General features: G+C 50.5%; 1 protein-coding gene across 3 annotated transcripts in view; it reads right to left on the bottom strand.

Moving 5' to 3' along the window:
• The window catches only part of CLOCK (clock circadian regulator), a 391,283-nt gene that overhangs the window by 248,805 nt on the left and 119,042 nt on the right, over positions 1 to 23,436 (bottom strand). The gene's annotated exons all lie outside the window — the stretch shown is intronic.

The raw sequence follows: 23,436 nt of genomic DNA, 5'->3' as shown, positions 1-23,436 counted from the left end.
AACACCAATGATGGGGCACTATTCCTCCCGGGAACACCAATGATGGGGCACGATTCCTCCAGGGAACACCAATGATGGGACACGATTCCTCCCGGGAACACCAATGACGGGGCACTATTCCTCCCGGGAACATCAATGATGGGGCACTATTCCTGCCGGGAACATCAATGATGGGGCACTATTCCTCCCAGGAACACCAATGACGGGGCACTATTCCTCCCGGGAACACCAACGACGGGGCACTATTCCTCCCGGGAACACCAATGACGGGGCACTATTCGTCCTGGGAACGCCAATGATGGATCACTATTCCTCCCACTGACACCAATGATGGGGCACTATTCCTCTCGGGAACACCAATGATGAGGCACCATTCCTCTCACTGGCCCCGATGATGGGGCACTATTCCTCTTGGGAACACCCATGATGAGGCACCATTCCTCCCAGGAACACCAATGATGGGGCATGATTCCTCCCGGGAACACCAATGATGGGGCACTATTCCTCCCGGGAACACCAATGATGGGGCACGATTCCTCCAGGGAACACCAATGATGGGACACGATTCCTCCCGGGAACGCCAATGATGGATCAATATTCCTCCCACTGACACCAATGATGGGGCACCATTCCTCCCACTGGCACCAATGATGGGGCACTATTCCTCTCGGGAACACCCATGATGAGGCACCATTCCTCCCACTGGCCCCGATGATGGGGCACTATTCCTCTTGAGAACACCCATGATGAAGCACCATTCCTCCCGGGAACACCAATGATGGGGCACGATTCCTCCCGGGAACACCAATGACGGGGCACTATTCCTCCCGGGAACATCAATGATGGGGCACTATTCCTGCCGGGAACATCAATGATGGGGCACTATTCCTCCCAGGAACACCAATGACGGGGCACTATTCCTCCCGGGAACACCAATGACGGGGCACTATTCCTCCCGGGAACACCAATGACGGGGCACTATTCGTCCTGGGAACGCCAATGATGGATCACTATTCCTCCCACTGACACCAATGATGGGGCACTATTCCTCTCGGGAACACCAATGATGAGGCACCATTCCTCTCACTGGCCCCGATGATGGGGCACTATTCCTCTTGGGAACACCCATGATGAGGCACCATTCCTCCCAGGAACACCAATGATGGGGCATGATTCCTCCCGGGAACACCAATGATGGGGCACTATTCCTCCCGGGAACACCAATGATGGGGCACGATTCCTCCAGGGAACACCAATGATGGGACACGATTCCTCCCGGGAACGCCAATGATGGATCAATATTCCTCCCACTGACACCAATGATGGGGCACCATTCCTCCCACTGGCACCAATGATGGGGCACTATTCCTCTCGGGAACACCCATGATGAGGCACCATTCCTCCCACTGGCCCCGATGATGGGGCACTATTCCTCTTGAGAACACCCATGATGAAGCACCATTCCTCCCGGGAACACCAATGATGGGGCACGATTCCTCCCGGGAACACCAATGATGGGGCACTATTCCTCTTGGGAACACCCATGATGAGGCACCATTCCTCCCGGGAACACCAATGATGGGGCACGATTCCTCCCGGGAACACCAATGACTGAGCACTATTCCTCCCATTGATACCAATGATGGGGCACTATTTCCCCGGGAACACCAATGACGGGGCACTATTCCTCCCGGGAACATCAATGATGGGGCACTATTCCTCCCGGGAACACCAATGACGGGGGAACTATTCCTCCCGGGAACATCAATGATGGGGCACTATTCCTCCCGGGAACACCAATGACGGGGCACTATTCCTCCTGGGAACGCCAATGATGGATCACTATTCCTCCCACTGACACCAATGATAGGGCACCATTCCTCCCACTGGCACCGATGATGGGGCACTATTCCTCTCGGGAACACCCATGATGAGGCACCATTCCTCCCACTGGCCCCAATGATGGGGCACTATTCCTCTTGGGAGCACCCATGATGAGGCATCATTCCTCCCGGGAACACCAATGATGGGGCACGATGCCTCCCGGGAACACCAATGATGGGGCACGATGCCTCCTGGGAACCCCAATGATGGGGGAACCATGTTTTACTTCTGTTATTCCAAACGCTGACTTTTTTTTTCTTTGCGGACTCTTGCAAACACTTTTTAGCTATCAACCTGTACAGCCACCCCAATCCCCATTTTCATAGGGTTTGGAATGACCCTTGAGCACCCTAGCTCAGTGGCGGGTGTCGATGACCCCTTGGGGGGGTGCGTTTTCCCAGAGAAATAGCCCAAAAGTGCTTGCAAACAACAGGTTGGTTTATTAATGGTGTTTTCTTCACCAGACTGCATGCAGCAAAAACATTCAAAAAAATAAAACAGAAAATAAATCCTTGCCTCTATGGGCGGCTACCTACTCACTCTGGAACCTAAGAGTCTGTCCCCAACCTACTGTTGGGCAGACTTTCTTGTCCTACAGCGGACACTCAATAGTCCATTTATAATATCTTCACAGGGCAAAACAGTCCTTTATTTCTTTCACACAGAAACAGTTCGTCTTCTCACCTTTGAGACGTATTCACACTTGGTTACCCTCCCTGGTACACATTACTCCGGGGGGTCTTCTCCCAGGCCCACACATCCTGTCGGGAGGCACACGTCTGACTGTCCTCCTTCTCCCAGCCCACATGGCTTCAGGAGACAGCTTCCGGAGGCAGCAATCCTCAGACTTCCTTTGGACAATTATAGAAGCCTTAACTTCCTCATTCTGAACAGGTGAAGTCTGTTCAGCGTCTTTAGACATTTCTTCTGGCTTCTGCAGCCGAAACCCTATAGTAATTGGTGAATTGTATCTCCGATCTGTGACAACACTCACAGATTTACCTGACTTCCTGTTACAACCTTAACTGTTTTTTTTTTCTTAAAATTAAGCCGCTATATACTGTATAATCTGATAAAAACAATAAATCAGCACAATCAGCAATAAACAATATATTGCAGTGAACTGCGTAAATCCTAATGACAGCTTGCCTTTCACTAAACACAAACCAAAATTAAACAAAGTATCAATGCAGCGCCAAAAGCCTAAGAAATATATGCTTATCCGGATAAAATAGTTACTATTCTTTATAAGGTGCAATATTATAATAGAAACATAAGTGAATAAAAACGTCAGCCAGAGATATGAAAAGGATGTGAAAAATTATAATTATTATATTAATTGTGAAATTATAATAGTGCAATTTCACAAATAAAATGGGACTTCACTCCATAATAATGGGAGCATAGAAAGACCCACTATATGTGCTTTAAGGATGCTTTTATTCACTTATTTTTCTATTATAATATTCCTTATAAGGTGCAATATTATAATATAAAAATAAGTGAACAAAAATGTCCTTATAGCACATATAGTGGGTCTATGCTCCCTATTATGGAGTGAAGTCTCATTTTATTAGTGGAATTGCACTATTATCATTTTTCACATCTTTTTCATATCTCTGGCTGACGTTATTATTCACTTAGTTTTATATTATAATATTGCACCTTATAAAAAGGAAATTAAACTATTTTATCCGGATAAGCCTAGATTTCTTAGGCTTTTTGGCGCTCTTTAATACTGTATATTATAGCGCAGCTCGGCACTCACATGATCCGCTGCTGCTTCTCTCCTCGCTCTCCTTTCTTTCCTCCCTCGATCTGATTGACTGCGGGGCTGAGAATCCCTCACTGACGTCAGCAAGAAGGCGGAGAGGAAAGGAGGAGAGAGGGGGCGGTCACGTGAGGGCCGAGCAGCGCTCGGAGACACAGTGAGTGAGTGCATACAGCGGCCTGTTCATAATAAATTAGTTATCGAATAATTGAGTTGTTGCAGCCCTAATTACAATGTTAGATTTTTGACAATAGTGACCCTATAAGGCCCCTTTTACGACCTAAAAGTCGTGCGATTTTACCCCTTTTTTTGCCGCTATTTTGACTGGACCTAAAGCTATGCCGTGTAATCCTAAAGTCTACGGACCTCAAAATGCATCAAAGTCAGACCTAAGTAGTGCAGGGGCTACTTTGAAGTCGCACAGATATGAACGGTACTCATTGGAAATCATGGAGCACGACTTGTCATGCCACTTTGCAGTCCCAAGTTGCACAAGTGTAAAAGGAGCCTAAGCTAAACTGCAAGCAGATGAAGACAAATAATGTAGCTATGTATTCAGAAATATATATTATATATATATATATATATATATATATATATATATATATATATATATATATATATATATATATATATATATATATATATATATGTGGTTGCAAACCCTTACATATACCCAATGAAGTGACTGGCCTCAGGTGATGCACAGATGAAAAATGCTCCTACATAAGATGTGAAATTTATGCTCCTAGAACACCTGGCGGTGCTCCTAGCATGTTGGGCCTCTGTGTGTTGCCAGGCTGTGTAAAAGTGTTATACATGTGGTATTGCCATACTCAGGACGAGTAGCAGAATGTATTTTGGGGTGTAATTTTTGCTATGTATATGCTATGTGTTAGAAATATCTTATAAATTGACAACTTTGTGTAAAAGATAAAAAAAAAACGGAATTTTTGTAAAATCTTACCTGTAAAATTCCTTTCTCTGAGTCCTCCGACAGTCGCCGCCTCTTCATATTCGTCACATATGGGGTATTAGACTTTGCTCCGAAGGAGTAGCTAGGCAACAGAATATGTTAACAATAAAGCTTTAACATATCCCACCCTCAAGGGGTGGTCCCCTCAGTCAATACCCTCCTACTTCCTGAAACCATATCTCAGTTTTAGTGGAATAGCAGTAGAGTATACATTCAAACCCCAAAAGAGGGGCGGGGGCGGCGACTGTCGGAGGACTCAGAGAAAGGAATTTTACAGGTAAGATTTTACAAAAATTCCGTTTTCTCTTACGTCCTCCGACAGTCGCCGCCTCTTCATATTCGTCACATATGGGGACGTCCCAAAGCAGTGCAAACATGAGGGGTGGGAAACGCATCCGCGCCGAAAGGCAACGCAGTCTCCACATCAAAGAAAGGAACCTTACCAAAGGAAGGAAACCAGCTGGGCAACAGCAAAAATAAGCGCTCAACAGGAGCAACAACCCAGGAAAAGTCAAAAAACCCAGGGGATACAAAAAAACTATCCCAACAGCCAGGAGTCCCCACAAGGGACCCTAGGGAACAGCCGCACTAAGAACCTTGCGGCCAAAGGAAGCATCCGCCGATGCCTGAACATCTACTTTGTAGAATTTTGTGAAAGTGTGCACGGTCGACCAAGTCGCCGCCTTACACACCTGGGCTACAGAAGCCCCATGACGGCAGGCCCAAGACGTACTCAGAGATCTAGTAGAGTGCGCCTTCACAGGCACAGGGGGAACCTTCCCCTGCAAGGCATAGGCCTGTTCAATGGTCTGCCTGATCCATTTGGCGATGGTAGAGGCCGAAGCCGCCATGCCCTTCCGAGGACCCTCTGGAAGAACAAACAAGGAGTCCGTCTTACGAAAAGACTCAGTCGATTTAAGGTAAACCCTTATCGCCCGAACAACATCCAGAGAGTGCAATCTCATCTCCTTTGGATGTTTAGGCTTCGTGCACAACGAAGGCAAAACAATATCCTCGTTAAGATGGAATTCCGAAACTCGTTTCGGCAGAAAAGAAGGATTAGGTCGCAAGACCACCTTATCCAAATGAACAACCAGGTACGGAGACTTGCAGGACAAAGCCGCCAGTTCCGACACTCTGCGAGCCGAAGTGATCGCCACCAAAAAGGCGACCTTTTTGGACAACATAGACAACGAGATCTCCCTGATCTGTTCAAAAGGAGCACGTTGTAACACAGATAGAACGAGATTCAAGTCCCAAGGGGGCAAAGGATCCCTCCTAGGAGGAACCAGATGCCGCACACCCTGAATAAAGGTGCCAACCAAGGAGTTGGAAGCCACGGGACGTTGAAACAGAACGGCCAGCGCAGACACCTGACCCTTTATCGTAGCCAGCGCCAAACGCTGATCGACACCCGTCTGAAGGAAAGACAGCACACGGGAAACAGAGTACGTGCGGGGTGAAAACCCCCTGGACTCACACCAGGCAAAATATGCCTTCCAAGTACGGTAATAAACCTTCCCCGAGGAAGACTTCCTCGCGTTGATCAAAGTATGAACGACCTCTGGAGAGAGACCCTTCTCCTTCAGGACCTCGGTCTCAACAGCCAGGCCGTCAAAGCCAGCGACTGTAAAGCAGGATGGTAAATCGGTCCTTGAGACAGTAGATCGTCTCGAAGAGGCAGACGCCAAGGGGCGTCGACCGCCAGATTCACGAGGTCTGCGTACCAGGACCGGCGAGGCCAGTCCGGTGCCACAAGAATCACCGTGCTGCGTTCCGAGTGTAACCTGCGAATGAACCTGGACAGCAACTGAATCGGTGGAAACGCGTACATCAGCCTGTACTGATGCCACGGGGCCACTAACGCGTCCGACGCGTCTGCCCGAGGGTCGCGCGTCCTTGCCACGAACCTCTTCACCTTGCAGTTGAGGCGAGACGCGAACAGGTCCACATCTGGAAGACCCCACTTCGCGCACAACATCTGGAAGACAGTCGGGTGGAGAGACCATTCCCCCTGATCCAGGGTCTGGCGACTCAGATAGTCCGCCTGCCAGTTCTCCACTCCCGGAATGTGAACCGCCGTTATCGCCGGGACATGAGTCTCGGCCCAAGATAGAATGTCGGCCACTTCTCGAGCCGCTCGGGCACTCCTGGTGCCCCCTTGGTGGTTGATGTAGGCCACCGCCGTGGCATTGTCCGTCTGCACCCGAACCGGGCAGCCCTGCAGCCGGTCCGTCCAGCGATGAAGACAGAGCCTTATCGCACGCAATTCCAGAATGTTGATCGGGAGGGAAGACTCCCCCTCCGACCAGGTCCCCTGGGCGGACAGAACGCCCAGAACACCACCCCAGCCCGACAGGCTGGCATCCGTGGTGATTACCGTCCACGAGATCGGACGAAACGACTTGCCCCCGGACACCAACGGGGACTGGAGCCACCACAGAAGGTTTTCCCTGGTGCGATGACTCAACGAGATCTGAAGATCCAGAGATTGAGGTCGCCCGTCCCACCTGGACAGGATCTCCGCTTGGAGACCCCGCGTGTGAAACTGCGCGAAAGGAATCGCCTCGAAGGCCGAGACCATCAATCCCAGACATCTCATACACGTCCGCAGAGACGATTGTGGAACGTCCCTGAGGGACCTGACTTCCTCCTGAAGAGTCCTGAGTTTGTCTTCCGGCAGGAAGACCTTCGCCTGCACCGAGTCCAGTATCATTCCCAGATAGGGGAGACGAACCGACGGACTCAGTGTCGACTTTTATCGTCCAACCAAACTCCTGCAGAGTTTGCATTGTGACAGACAGGTCCTCCTCCAGACCCTGTCTGGTCGCAGACCGAACCAGAATGTCGTCCAGATACCCCAGGACAGAAATGCCCTGGGCCCTCAATAATGCCAGAACCGGTGCAAGCACCTTGGTGAAGACCCGCGGAGCCGAGGCGAGACCAAAGGGCAACGCCACGAACTGGTAGTGATCCTCCGCAATGGCAAATCGAAGGTATCTCTGATGACCCTCGAATATGGGGATGTGAAGGTACGCATCCTTCAAATCGATGGAGGCCATGAATTCCCCCGGAACGAGGGCAGCCACCACCGAGCGCAGGGATTCCATGCGGAACTTGCGAACCCGCACAGAGCGGTTCAGAGCCTTCAAGTCCAGAATCGGACGAACCTTGCCCTCCTTCCTGGGCACGGTGAACAGATTGGAATAAAACCCCCGAAATCTGTCCCGATGAGGCACCGGAACCACCACTCCCTGAGCCCTCAGGTCCCGCACCGCCAGGTGTAGATCCTGCAGGCGCTCTGGAGACAGTTGAAGATTTGAGGGAAAAAATCTGCTCTCCGGCCGAGAGAGAAACTCGATCTTGTAACCAGATCGAACGATTTCCAGAACCCATCTGTCCCGCACACGGGCCAACCAGGGCTGAAGAAAACCGAGCAAGCGTCCCCCCACCCCAAAACTGGGTGAGGGCGCCCCTTCAGGCCGAACTGTTATGGGCTGCAGGTCCGGATTGGCCGGACTTCTGTTTCCCAGACCAGGGCTTCTTCTGAGAGCCTTGGCCTTTGAACGGTTTGCCCTTGTAGTGCGGCCGAAAGGCACGAAAGGACCCCTGAGGGGGCCGAAAATTAGCATGCTTCTTCCCAGAAGCCCCCTTAGCCTTGGGGAAATGGGGCAAGAGAGTGCTCTTACCCCCGGTGATCCCCTTAATCAACACATCCAGGGACTCCCCAAAAAGGCGAGACCCATCATAAGGCAGATTGGCTAAGGTCTTACGTGAAGATTGGTCCACCGACCAACATTTCAACCAAACCAGACGGCGAGACAACACCGCCACGCTGTGCACACGTGCAGCCAACGGAATCAGGTCCAGGTCCGCATCACACAGATACATGACACCCTGGTGGATCTGATCCACCATATCCAGGGTCGCCGCCGAGGCCGAATCGGCCACTAGGACGCGCCTAAGCATCTGCGTCCAACTTGCGATCGCCTGGGCCGCCATGAGAGAAGCAAACAGAGCCTTAAGCATAGAACCCGTAACAGAATAAGTATGACGGGCAAGAGACTCCAGTCTCCTATCCGTGGCATCACGGAAAACAGGGGAACCCTCTGCAGGAATCGCAGTGGCTTTGTTCAAAACCGCAATTGCATGATCCACTGGTGGAGGTACACACCACCGTTCATCAGTGGCAGGCGAGAAAGGATAACGCAGCTTGAATTTACTTGGTACCGCAAAAGGTTTGCGCAGATCGCGCCATTGATCCTTAACAGCGCGCTGAAAATCAGCATTGCAGGGAAAAACCTGCGGCGTCCTGCGTTTTCTCTGCGTCCCATAAGCCGCCAAGGCAGCGGGGGGACACACTTCGTCCTGCAAACGTAGCGTCTGCTTAATGGAAGCAATCAACCCATCCATGATTGCAAGCTCTTCAGGCGAGCCAGGGGGAGAATTATCAACCCCCTCAACTTCAGCCTCTACCTCAGACCCCACTAGATCAAGAGAGGAGCGGGACCCCGATAAGGAGGTCCCTGCCAGAACAGCCCCATCACCTTCACCCTCAGAATCAGAGGACAGAGCAACTCTGGGCCGTTTAGTAGATTGAGCAGCCACCAGCATTTGCACCTGGGCAGCAAGGCCAGCCACAATAGCGGCCAAATCCCCCCCTGGGGGGGAAACAGCGGTCCCCTGGCTTTCCACCAATACTGTAGGAAACTTGCCCTCCTGAGAATCCATTGCCCCTGTAATGCCAGACAACCAAGGGTTAACTGCCCCCTTTTAGCAAGCGCGGCAAGCGCAGCCCACCGCACCACACTCAGGCACAATGAGACCCCCACAGGGAATATACAAAGCAGTCCCAGAGGGTATATCCTCTCTCTCTCTGCCTCAGCAAATCAGTTATGTGAAAAAGCAGTGCTTAGAGAATTTAACCCAACCCAACTCCAAAACAGAAGGGCGGGGACTACGTCTGTCGATGAGCTAAGAGAAAAGGATTTTACGGTAAGATTTTACAAAAATCCATTTTTCTCTAGCGCTCATCGACAGACGTAGTCCTCGGTGATACACCACCTTCGGGACGTCCCAGAGCAGTATCACAACTGAGGGGTGGGAAAATGGAAATCAAATCCCAATCTAGAAGGCCCAACCGGTGCCAACTAGAAGTTTACAATGCTCATCCTTAATGATGAGACTCAACCAAAAAAAGAGAAAACAATTTTTTTTTTTTTTTTTTTTCCAACAGAAAAAAACCCTCGAGGTAGACCACCGGTCTCCTCAAATTGCGGCCTGCAAAACCTTGCGGCCAAATGAGGCATCCGCCGATGCCGTCACATCAATTTTATAGAATTTTGTAAAGGTATGTACCGACGACCAGGTGGCCGCCTTACATACCTGGACCACTGACGCCTGATGGCGAAAGGCCCAGGAAGTACTGAGCGCTCGAGTGGAGTGCGCCCTAACAGGGAACGGAGGACTCTGACCCTTAATAGAATAAGCCTGTACCACCGTTTGTCTAATCCATTTGGCAATGGTCGCGGCAGATGCAGGCAAACCCTTTCTGGGGCCATCCGTGATCACAAAAAAGTGAATCCGTCTTACGGAATGATTCCGTAGCTTTCAGGTATACCCTGATTGCCCGAACCACATCTAAGGAATGCAACGCATGTTCCCGATGATGCTTGGGCTGAGGACACAAGGAAGGTAGTACAATATCTTCATTCAGATGAAAATCTGAAACCACCTTGGGAAGAAAAGATGGCTTAGGATGAAGTACTACCTTATCCCTATGAATCACTAGGTATGGTGACTGGCATGATAATGCAGCCAGTTCTGACACCCTGCGAGCAGAAGTAATAGCCACCAAGAAGGCCACCTTCTGGGATAATGTAAGCAAGGGAATCTCCCTGATGTTTTCAAAGGGAGGTTTCTGTAGAACCGACAAAACCAAATTAAGATCCCAGGGCGGTAAGGGCGCGCGGACTGGAGGAGCCAGGTGCCGCACCCCCTGGATGAAATTCCGCACCAAGGATTTGGTAGCTAAAGGCTTCTGAAAGAAGATTGCTAATGCTGAAACTTGACCCTTGATGGTGCTCAAGGCTAGCTTCTGCTCAACCCCTTGTTGCAAAAAGGCCAATATTCGAGTCACCGAATAGGTACGTGGAGGAAATCCTAAAGATTCGCACCACGCAATATAAGTCTTCCATGTGTGATAATAGACTTTGCTGGAAGTCGCTTTCCTTGCTTTAATAAGGGTAGGAATGACTGAAGTAGACAAACCTCTGTCCTTCAGTACTTGGGTCTCAATGGCCAGGCCATTAAAACCAGCGACTGTAAAGCACGAAGGTAAATTGGTCCTTGAGACCACAGACACTACCCTGAGACGAAGTTCCCACGGAACGTCTGCGACTAACATGTCCAAGTCGGCCAGGCCGGCTTGAGGAGGCCAGCCTAGAATTTCTAGGACCACTGGCGCTGATTGGATCTGAACCAGGCGTCCCTAGAGCTATCTGGCCCCGACCATCCGAGAAAGTCTGGTCGTTTTCTGTTCCCACACATTTATCAGATACCTGATAGTTATCAGGAAAGGTGATCTTTTCTGGTTGAACCTCAGGGACCGAAGTCACCCGACTAGAGGCTACTTGGCCTATCTGGTCAACCAGATCCGATTCCTGTGAGGTATCGGGACTAATCTTAGGAAAAGGTAAAGGAAAAGATCTTTTCAGGGAACGGTAACTACCGCTTCCTGTAGTACTTAAATGTTGGAAGGGAAGAATCGCACCGGTAGTAGTGGTTGATGCTCGATCTAATGTCCTGAATACCGGTGAAAACGTCCCCCCACCCTGAAACCGGGTGGGGGCGCACCTTCAGGCTGTGTACTCCTTTGCTTCGGGTTTGGCTGGGTTGGTCCCCTTCTTGAACCCTCCTGGAGGAGTCTTGCCTTTCCCGCTAGTACCAGCCGGGCGCCCTTTATGGGCGGTAAAGAAAGGTCCTCGCTTGTTGCGAGGTCCCTTAGCTTTTGCAGCCTGTGGCAAAAAAGTGCTCTTGCCCCCAGTGGCATCCTTAATGATTTCATCTAGGTTGGCTCCAAATAGACGATTCCCCTGAAAGGGGAGATTGGTCAAGGTCTTTTTGGAACCTAGGTCAGCTGACCAGCATTTTAACCACAGCACACGTCTGAGGATCACTGCTAACTTAGATGCATGCCCTAATAGGGGAGTAGTGTCCAAGGCTGCGTCACAGATAAACCGTAGCCCTTGTATGATCTGTTCCATCAAATCAGATGTCTCCTGGGGAATATCTTTTCCCCTAAGATCTTGGCGTACCATTTTCGCCCATTCCGTAAGTGTCTGGGAAACTAGACCAATAACGATTACTGGTCTAAATGCTGACCCTATCAGAGAAAAGATAGTGCGGGACTCTGCTTCTATCTTTCGATCCACCGGATCCTTAAAGGACGAAGTGTCCTCCACTGGGATAACCGTGGCTTTATTCAGCCTGGAAATAGGCGGATCCACGACTGGTGGTACCGTCCATTTCTTAATGATGGATTCCTCAAACGGATAGCGTCTAGCAATACGCTTGGAAATAGTAAAGGTACGTTTAGAATGCTCCCATTCTCCTTTAATCTGATTACCAAAACATTTAGGTACAGGAAAAGCCTTCGCCGTCTTGATGGGCTTATTAGTACCAAAAGGAATCTCTGTTTCAGTTGCCTCTGCCGGTAAAGCCTCAAGTTTTAAGGTTTCTTGCACTGCCACAACTAGTGCGTCCACCAATGCTTCTTCCTGAATTATAGCAAGAGAAGAAGCGTCCTCCTCACTGTCTGAGGGGGCTTTACCTGGGATAACAGCCCTTGCAGAGGAACCTGCAACTGCCGTGACCATCTCTGAATCTGAGTCAGAGGTGTCAGATGGTATAGGGGTAGGCGGGGGTCGCTTCCTTGACCCCCGTCCCTGACAGGCCGCCTCCACCCGAGCCACCATAGACTCCAATATTGCTGTAAATGACTCTATACTCTGTGCACCGGCGGGTCCCGAGGCCCCCTCGAGGGAAACAGGTGGGGGAATATGTGTGGCAGGGTCCATAATAACTCCAGTTACTTCCTGGATATATATAATTCAAAAGTAAAGAAAAAAACTTTTTTTTTTTTTTTCTTTTCTGACCCCCAGCGCCACAAAAAGCCCCTTAGTGTTACCTGCTTAGGGATCCCTATCGATCGAGAGAGAGAGAGAGAGATAGACCCCCAGGCTCACCACTTGATGCTCAGAGTTAAACTGCAACAGCTTACAGCGCTGTCTTGACAAACAGGAAGTCTTTTGGCTGGCTGCCCAGGAAGAAAGGAGGCGGCTCCGCCCCTCTGCACGCCTTCCGGCGCCTCCCCCAAGCTCCACGAGGTGTAGAATCACCTCAAACATGGCCGCCCCCATGCTGGAGACACGAGGCTACGCCAAAATGGCGGCTCGTGCGATCCAGCAAAAAAAAATGGCGGCGGCCTAAACTGAATAGCGGTGTGCTGCAGGGCACACAACACTCTCTCTGCATGGGGATATGGCGTGGTTGGCGGTACCGGCCCTGGCGGACCGCGTGGCCGTTCGGGAGGCCTGCTAAATAGCTGGAGATCTGATTTGGAAGGCAGTCTACATGTCCGTGGCTTCTGACTGGTAGGTAGCTTATACTTAACCCATAAGATTCCCAGAATGCCACAGATTACATCTTTAAAACATGTATACAATAGATTGTTAGCTCCCAAACCAAGCCTCCTGGCTTTTGCACACATAAATCACACTCAAAGTAGGAGGATTTGTGACATGTTATAGGATAGAAAGGACTCTTTCTTACCATACAGAGAGGGGCCCGCGTTCACCACAAAACCCGTCAGGGAAAAAGGGGGAACATACTACTCACCATACCGGAACCAGGCGGGCACCAACTCCTGACAGTACCCCTCTCCACCGGGGCGGGAGGGCTGTCGACCAATACGGACGCCGTGACTCATGGTCTTTGGCGTTTCAGCGAGACGTTTAACTCGCGGGGTCAGTCCCTTAATGGGACTTTGTCGCGGCCGACCCAGCGCGGAGCTATGGCCTGCACGCGCTCGTAGGCTGAACTGGGGTGACCACCGGATCTCAACATCCAGCCCGTCGCCCAGTTCAGCTTTCTTGCTTGAAGATCTCACAGGAACACTGGAGAAAAAAGCTGTCTAAAAAATCTTTTTAAGAAAAAAATCTTGCCAGGACCGAAGATCCCAGCAAGGTATCTAGGTCCTTACTCCTAACTAGACAGAAAATAACTGATTTGCTGAGGCAGAGAGAGAGAGAGGATATACCCTCTGGGACTGCCCCTAGGGTGTGGCCAGAGCTTTTTAATTTCCTGTCTAGTCCTGCTCCTGCGGAGGTAACATAACCCGAAGGTGGTGTATCACCGAGGACTACGTCTGTCGATGAGCGCTAGAGAAAATGGCGTCGTTTGGCGCCGAAAACGCCGCTCCATAGTGCATAAAAACACACACATTACATCCCAATATAAGGATACATGTTAGATCGCCGCAGCGATCGCTGTATATGCCCAAACATGCCAAGAAAAAACATGCCCCACAGCACACAGCTTCTCACACTGCCCAGCCTGACACACACAGTGTCATACAGCTCCCCCCCCCCTTGCAGCCCACAGCATGCAGCCGAGAGATAGGGAGACAAGCAGTGTGATTAAAGGCAGGTTACACAGTCCCAGACTGAGACCCTCCCAGACAGACAGGTCCCCACATAAATACACTTACCTCACATGGCGTGGGGAACCCGCACAGGCGAACAAGCCGCTGCACATGAGGCAGGGAGAGTCGCAATTCAAGACGCACACAATGGAGGTTAAGAAACCGCACAGCGTCCGGTGAGGTAGCCACCTCACCAATCATCCCTGCACCGAACAGGGATGGGTCGTTCACTGTGCCAGGAGCGTTACCTGGCTGAACGCTCGATGGCAGACTGGGAAGCCACTGACCCACGACCTGCGACCAGGGGGATCAGCCCGAGACCCAGTCCGCATGATCCTCTTCGTCCGAAGAACTAACTAATGCTGACAAAAATAACAGCTAAGTAAAGATAGAGAGAAAACTCAAACAAAATATTAAAAAGAAGAAAGAGTCTGGGACAGAAAGTCCCAGCACAGAGAGAGCCAGCCACTCCTGACAAGCTAGACATTAAAACTGAGATATGGTTGCAGGAAGTAGGAGGGTATTGACTGAGGGGACCACCCCTTGAGGGTGGGATATGTTAAAGCTTTATTGTTAACATATTCTGTTGCCTAGCTACTCCTTCGGAGCAAAGTCTAATACCCCATATGTGACGAATATGAAGAGGCGGCGACTGTCGGAGGACGTAAGAGAAAACATGTTTTCCAAAAATTTATGGAAAATTCTCACACATGTGGTATTGCCATACTCAGGAGGAGTAACAGGATGTATTTTGGGGTGTAATTGCAAGTATGCATATACTGTGTGAGAGAAATAACTTATGACTTTTTTTTTTTTTAAACACAAAATTATTTCTTAATTTTCCCAAGAATTGTGGGAAAAAATTACAAAATCAAAAACTCACCATGCCTCTTACTAAATACCCTGGAATGTCTACTTTTCAAAAAGGGGTAATTTGGGGGGTATTTCTACTGTCCTGACATTTCAGGGCCTCAAGAAATTAGATAGGCCATCAGTACATCAGGTGTGATCAATTTTCAATGATTGGCACCATAGCTTGTAGACTCTAAGGCCCCTTTCACACATGTCCATTCCGCCAACGGATTCCGTTGTTCACTTATATCGCAAAAAACAAAACAAAAAAACCGCGGTGAATAAATACTAGCAAAAGAAAACTATTTGTGTGAAAAAATTATAACAAATTTGATTGGGTACAGCGTTGCATGACTGAGTAATTATCATTCAAAGTGTTAGCGCTGAAAGCTGAAAATTGGTCTGGCAAGAAGGGGGTGTAACTACCCTGTATGGAAGTGGTTAAACTGGCTGTAAACCACAGACATGAAATATAAACAAAGCATATCCTAGTGTGTACTTGTCTCAATTAAGAGCACTAAGTGTCACTTCTGTCTGCTGCTTTGTTCCTCTGCTATCAGCATGAACAAGTTTTCCTTCCCTCCAATCACCTCAGAGCTCTCCTCACAGAGCTCTTCAGAGTGTAACTTAAGCTTCATGCCCCATTTTTTTTCTGAAAGCTCAGACAAGCTTCATAAATTCTGAACTTTGAACGGATGTAGAGAAGTGAAGACTGCGGAAAAACAGGTACATATAATTTCCTAACAATCTATCACACTTTTGAAGGCCCTGGAGCATCAGGACAATCGAATTACCCATAAAATGACCCCATTTTGGAAAGCAAACACCCCAAATGTTTATTCTACGAGACATTATGGGTCTTTTGAACATGTAATTTTTTCCCCACACGATTTTGGAAAATGTGGAAAGAAAATGAAAACGCATTTGTTTTTTTTGTTTTTTTTAACACAAAGTTGTCAATTTATAAGATATTTCTAACAAAAGCATGTACATAGCAAAAATGACACCCCAAAATACATTCTGCTACTCCTCCTGAGTATGGCGATACCACATGTGTGAGACTTTTACACAGCCTGGCCACATACAGAGGCCCAACATCCAAGTAGCACCGTCAGGCGTTCTAGGAGCATAAATTACACATATAATTTCATTACAACCTATCACACCTTTGAAGGCCCTGGAGAACCAGAACAATGGAAGCGCCCACAGAATTACCACATTTTGGAAAGCAAACACCCCAACAAAATCTATGAGGCATGGGCTGCAGACAGGTACTCAGGTACTCTGATGGGCTGCAGACAGGTACTTGGGTGCTCTGATGGGCTAGAGACAGGTACTCGGGTAATCTGATGGGCTGCAAATAGGTACTCGGGCACGCTGGGCTGGAGACAGGTACTCGGGTCCTCTGATGGGCTACAGAGAGGTACTCTGATACTATTATGGGCTGGAGACAGGTACTCGGTTACTCTTTCAGGCTGCAGATAGGTACTCCGATACCCTGATGGGCTGGAGACAGGTACACGGGTACTCCGATGACAGGTACTTGGGTACTCTAATGGGCTGCAGAGAGGTATTTGGGTAATCTGATGGGCTGCAGAGAGGTACTTGGGTAATCTGGGCTGGAAACAGGTACTCTGGTGGGCTACAGAGAGGTACTCGGGTACTCCGATTACAGGTACTCGGGTACTTCGATGACAGGTACTCAGAGTACCTGTCATCAGAGTACCTGATGGGCTGGTGACCGGTACTGGGATGGGCTAGTGACAGGTACTTTGATGGGCTAGTGACAGGTACTTTGATGGGCTAGTGACAGGTACTTTGATGGGCTAGTGACAGGTCCTCTTTATTTGGGGTGGGGGGGGGCCAATAAGTGTGTTTGGTGCGCACTGTAATTGTTAATTATCTGTTACTGCAATCTCCTCCTCACACAGGATGTGTGTGTGAGGAGAAGAACATGGTAACAGTTAGGTACCGTGATTTTGTTGACATTCTGTCACCGGCTGTGATTGGACATAGCCGGTCACGTGGTAAAGAGCCAATTTCATTAGCTTTTTACCCTGATCAGCAATGGACTTTGTCAGAGTGACACTCTCCATCCCCCATCTGCGCGCCCCTGGGGGCGCGCACAAGCGGCGTGCACGAGGACAGTACATGTGGCCGGCTGTGATTTGACACAGCTGGTCACATGGTAGAGAGCCATTTTTTATTGGCTCTTAACACCAATCGGGTTGGGCTGTGTCCCAAGGGACACTCCGCATCCCCGATCGTCATGCTGCATTCCCCCGGGGGCACGGGAGGGCGGTGGGAACAGGCGGACGTCATATGACAGAGGGTTCCTGCCAGCGTAATTTCCCTATATGCAGGTAGGGAAGTGGTTAAATATACCCATTCCTGGGGTTACATTTTCAACCCCCTGCAATTCAGCAATACTGGCATCTGGTCTTGTGGCGGTGTTAAGCTAAAAAAGAAAAATAAGGCCTAAGCGTATTTCAAATGCTTTCCCTTTTTCCCAGGACAGCATTTTTGAAAGGATTTTTCTGCAACACCATGATTAATATTTTGACTGAAAGCACAGATCTTGGGCATAGTAATCTGACCCCTAAACACAAAGGGCTTTAACTTCCACATAACGTTCCTAAACGAATGACCGAATTGGAAAAACAAACATGGTTACAAGGTAGCCAACTGCAATGTCTATAGCTCACAGAACCGGACAGTCGGCACAGAAGACAAGGGCCCATATCACTCAGAACAATGAAAGTGACTGTTCCAAACAGACAGACAGTTTCTGGCCCCATAAAAGCATAATCCTGGTATAAAGTGTTTGTTAATCCAGCATGTCATATTCCCGATTTGTGCCTGCTGTACCATTTACTTGCATGAAAAACGGAATTTTTGTAAAATCTTACCTGTAAAATTCCTTTCTCTGAGTCCTCCGACAGTCGCCGCCCCTTCATATTCATCACCAATGGGTTATGTCCTCTTATCCGTAGGAGTAGCTAGGCAATAGAATATGTTAGTACAAAAGACTTTTAACATATCCCCACCCCCAGGGGGTGGTCCCCTCAGTACATAACCCTCCACTTCCTGTAACCAAACCAGTTTCAGTGAAATAGCAGTAGAGAGTACATGAAAAACCCCAAAAGAGGGGCGGGGGCGGCGACTGTCGGAGGACTCAGAGAAAGGAATTTTACAGGTAAGATTTTACAAAAATTCCGTTTTCTCTTACGTCCTCCGACAGTCGCCGCCCCTTCATATTCATCACCAATGGGATGTCCCCAAGCAGTGTAAACATGAGGGGTGGGAAGAACGCAGCCGCGCCCAAGGCAACGCCATCTCCCCATCAGAGAAAGGAACCTTACCAAAGGAAGGAACCCAGTTGGGCATAAGAACAAAACACTCGCTCAACAGGAGCAAGAAAACCCAGGGAAAAAACAAATGTCCCAAACAGTCAAAGAACCCGTAACAAGGGCTCTAGGGAACTGCCGCACCGAGAACCTTGCGGCCAAAGGAAGCATCAGCCGATGCCTTAACATCTACTCTGTAGAATTTTGTGAAAGTGTGAACGGTCGACCAAGTCGCCGCCTTACACACCTGGGCCACAGAGGCCCCATGACGACAGGCCCAAGACGTACTCAGAGATCTGGTAGAGTGCGCCTCCACAGGTACAGGGGGAACTTTCCCCTTCAAAGCATAGGCCTGATCAATGGTCTGTCTGATCCATTTGGCGATGTAGACGCCGACGCCGCCATGCCCTTCCGAGGACCTGCCGGAAGAACAAACAAGGCATCCGACTTGCGAAAAAACTCAGTCGATTTCAAGTAGACTCTAATCGCCCGGACAACATCCAAGGAGTGAAGCAGCACCTCCGTCGGATGCTTAGGCTTCGCGCAGAGCGAAGGTAGGACAATGTCCTCATTGAGATGAAAGTCCAAAACCCTTTTTGGAAGAAAAGAAAGGTTAGGTCGCAAGACCACCTTGTCCAAATGCACAACCAGATACGGAGACTTGCAGGACAAGGCTGCCAGCTCCGACACTCGACGAGCCGAGGTGATAGCCACCAAAAAGGCGACCTTCTTGGATAACAAAGACAGCGAGATTTCCCTGATCCTTTCAAAAGGAGCACGCTGCAATACAGACAGGACTAGATTCAAGTCCCAAGGGGGCAGAGGGTCCCTCCTAGGAGGGATCAGATGACGTACCCCCTGCACAAAAGTGCTAACCAAAGCGTTAGATGCCACAGGACGTTGAAACAGAACGGCCAAAGCGGACACCTGACCCTTGATCGTAGCCAGCGCCAAACGCTGTTCAACACCCGTCTGAAGGAAGGGCAACACCCTAGACACTGATTAAGTGGTAGGAGAGAAACCCCTGGATTCGCACCAGGCAAAACATGCCTTCCAAGTACGGTAGTAAACCTTCCCCGAGGAAGACCTCCTCGCAGTGATCAAGGTGTGAATGACCTCAGGGGAAAGACCCCTGGTCTTCAGGACCTCGGTTTCAACAGCCAGGCCGTCAAAGCCAGCGACTGTAAAGCAGGATGGAAGATCGGTCCTTGCGACAGAAGATCTTCTCGAAGAGGCAGACGCCACGGGACGTCGATTGCCAGATTTACGAGGTCTGCGTACAAGGACCGGCAAGGCCAGTCCGGTGCCACAAGAATCACCGCAGTTGGTTCCGAGTGCAACCTGCGAAGGAACCTGGACAGTAATTGAACCGGCGGAAACGCATACATCAGTCGGTACTGATGCCACGGGGCAACCAACGCGTCCGACGCGTCTGCCCGAGGATCGCGCGTCCTTGCCACGAACCGTGGAACTTTGTTGTGCAGACGAGATGCGAACAGGTCTACCTCCGCAAGACCCCACTTCGCGCACAACATCTGGAAGACATCCGGGTGAAGGGACCATTCCCCCTGGTCCAGGATCTGGCGGCTCAGATAATCCGCCTGCCAATATTCCACTCCCGGAATGTGAACAGCTGATATTGTCGGGACATGCGTCACGGCCCAAGACAGAATCGCGGCCACTTCTCGAGCCGCCTGGGCACTCCTGGTGCCCCCTTGGTGATTGATGTAAGCCACCGCCGTGGCATTGTCCGCCTGCACCCTGACCGGACAGCCGTGAAGACTGTCCGTCCCACGACGAAGACAGAGGAGTACCGCTCGCAGTACCAGAACGTTGATCGGAAGGGAGGATTCCTCCTGCGACCAAACACCCTGGGCGGACAGAACGCCCAGAACACCACCCCAGCCCGACAGGCTGGCGTCCGTGGTGATCACCGTCCACGAAAGGGGACGAAAAGACTTGCCCCCCGACACTGAGGGGGACCGAAGCCACCACAGAAGATCCCTTCTGGTCTGAGAACGCAAGGATATCTGAAGATCCAGAGAGTGCGGTCGCCCGTCCCACCTGGACAATATCTCCGCTTGGAGACCCCGAGTGTGAAACTGAGCGAAGGGAATCGCCTCGAAAACCGAGACCATCAATCCCAGACACCGCATGCACGTCCGAATGGACGAGAACTGATTGTCCCTGAGGGACCTGACTCCCTCCCGAAGAGCCCTGAGTTTGTTGTCCGGTAGGAAGACCTTCGCCTGGACAGAGTCCAGAATCATTCCCAGATACGGGAGGCGGACCGACGGGCACAATGTTGATTTTGGGAAATTGATCGTCCAACCAAACTCTTGCAGAGTCTGCAACGTGACGGACAGAGCCTTCACCAGACCTTGGTTGGTCGCAGACCGAACCAAAATATCGTCCAGACATCCCAGGACCGATATGCCCTGGGCTCTCAACAAGGCCAGAACCGGTGCCAGCACTTTGGTGAACACCCTCGGAGCCGAGGCGAGACCGAAAGGCAAAGCCACAAATTGGTAATGATCCTCCGCTATGGCGAATCGAAGGTACCTCTGGTGACCCTCGAAAATGGGGATGTGAAGACACGCATCCTTCAAGTCGATGGAAGCCATGAATTCCCCCGGAACCAGGGCAGCCACCACCGACCGCAGGGATTCCATGCGGAACTTGCGCACCCGCACAAAGCGGTTCAGCGCCTTCAAGTCCAGAATCGGACGTACCTTGCCCTCTTACCTGGGCACGGTGAACAGATTGGAATAGAACCCCCGAAATCTGTCCCGATGAGGTACCGGGACCACCACACCCTGAGCCCTCAGGTCCTGCACCGCTAGGCGCAGGTCCCGCAAACGCTCCGGGGATAACAGAAGATTTGAGGGAAAAAATCTGCTCATCGGCCGAGAGAGAAACTCGATCTTGTAGCCAGATCGAACGAGTTCCTGAACCCACCTGTCCCGAACCCGGGACAGCCATGGCCGAGAGAAAACCGAGCAAGCGTCCCCCCACCCCAGACTCGGGTGAGGGCGCCCCTTCAGGCCGCACTGTTGTGGGCCGCAGAACCGGATTGGCCGGACTTTTGCTTACCTGCCCACGGCTCCTTCTTACCAGGAGCCGCCTTGGGCTTGTGGGATTGAGGCAAGAGCGTGCTCTTACCACCCGTGACTCACTTAATTAGTGCATCTAAGGATTCGCCAAAAAGGCGAGAACCATCATAAGGCAGATTGGCCAAGGTCTCACGGGAAGATTGATCCACAGACCAACACTTCAACCAAACCAGGCAGCAATTTAACACCGCCACACTGTGTACACGTGCAGCCAACGGAACCATATCCAGCTCCGCATCACACAAGTACATGACACCCTGGTGGATTTTATCCACCATATCCAAAGTCGCCTGGGGGGCAGAATCAGCCACCAGGACCCGCCTAAGCACCTGCGTCCAGCTCGCGACCGCCTGGGTCGCCATAAGAGAAGCGAATAAAGCTTTTAACATAGGACCCATAATAGAATAGGTGTGACGGGCAAGAGATTCCATTCTCTTGTCCGTGGCATCCCGGAACACCGGGGTGTCTTCAGCCGGAATCGCAGTGGATTTGTTTAAAACAGCTATCGCATGATCCACCGGCGGTGGAATACACCAGCGCTCATCAGTAGCAGGCGTAAAGGGATAGCGTAGCTTAAAACTACTAGGTACAGCAAATGGCTTGCGTATATTACGCCACTGTTCTTTTACAGCGTTTTGAATCAGCAGTGCAGGGGTACACCTGCGACGTTTTGCGCCTTTTCTGCGTCCCATCAGTCGCCAAGGCAGCTGGAGGACATGATTCCTCCTCTAACCGCAGTGTTTGCTTGATAGAAGCAACCAATTCATCCATGAGTGCAAGCTCTTCAGACGAGCCAGGGGGAGAATTATCAACCCCCTCCACCTCAGCCTCCATATCTGACCCGACAAGGTCCAGGGAGGAACGGGACCCCGAAAAGGAGACCCCAGCCACAGCAGCCCCAGTACCATCACCCTCTGAATCAGAGGAAATTGAAACAATGGGCCTTTGTGGATTGAGCAGCCACCAGCATTTGCACCTGAGTCGCAAGGCTAGCCACAATCGCAGCCAAATCCCCCCCATGGGGGGAGAGTACAGACCCCTGGCTCCCCACTAAAGTTGTAGGAAATTTGTTTTCCTGAGAATCCATGCCCCTGTAGCAGTAAAATAAATGGGTGACCGCCCCTTTAAGAGAGCGCTGCGATCGTAGCCCACTGCACACAAACACCCCACACAAGGGACCCCCACAGGGACAATTAAACCAAGGCAGGATACAGGGAATAGAGGGAAACGAACCTGGATATCGCTGCTGCTGCTGCCTGCGGTGCTCCTGAATGCTGGTATACAGGGCGCTCCATTAAAGCCTATGGAGGCTACAAGAAAATGGCCGCCATGCATGTAAAACATGCGGCCGGAGCGATCGCAGCCAAAATGGCGCCGTTTGGCGCCGAAACTGCCGCTCCCACACCCCATGAGGGTGAAGTAAAAGAAACATCCTAATTGCCCAGCAAAAGGAAACATGTTAAACTGCCGCAGCGGCGCTGTAATGTGCCCCAAGCATGAGAAAACTCAAGCCCCACAGCACACAGCCGTTCACATACAAACTGACACAGAGTGCAGCACAACCCCCCCTCCTGCAGCCCACAGCATGCAACATGAGGGATAGGGAGACAGTAATATTGTGAACACAGGGTAAGGTAACACAGTCCCAGACTGACACCCCCCAGACAGACAGGTCCCCACATACATACACTTACCTCTAACATGGCGTGGGGAACCCGCACAGGCGAACAAACCGCTGAACATAAGGCAGGGAGAGTCGCATCCAGGACGCATCAGGAGGTGGGTTGAGA

This window comes from Pelophylax lessonae, assembly GCF_965119305.1.
Source record: "Pelophylax lessonae genome assembly, chromosome: 1".
Lineage (NCBI taxonomy): Eukaryota > Metazoa > Chordata > Amphibia > Anura > Ranidae > Pelophylax > Pelophylax lessonae.
The sequence above is the reverse complement of the archived record's forward strand: the minus strand, read 5'-3'. Positions and strand labels throughout refer to the sequence as shown.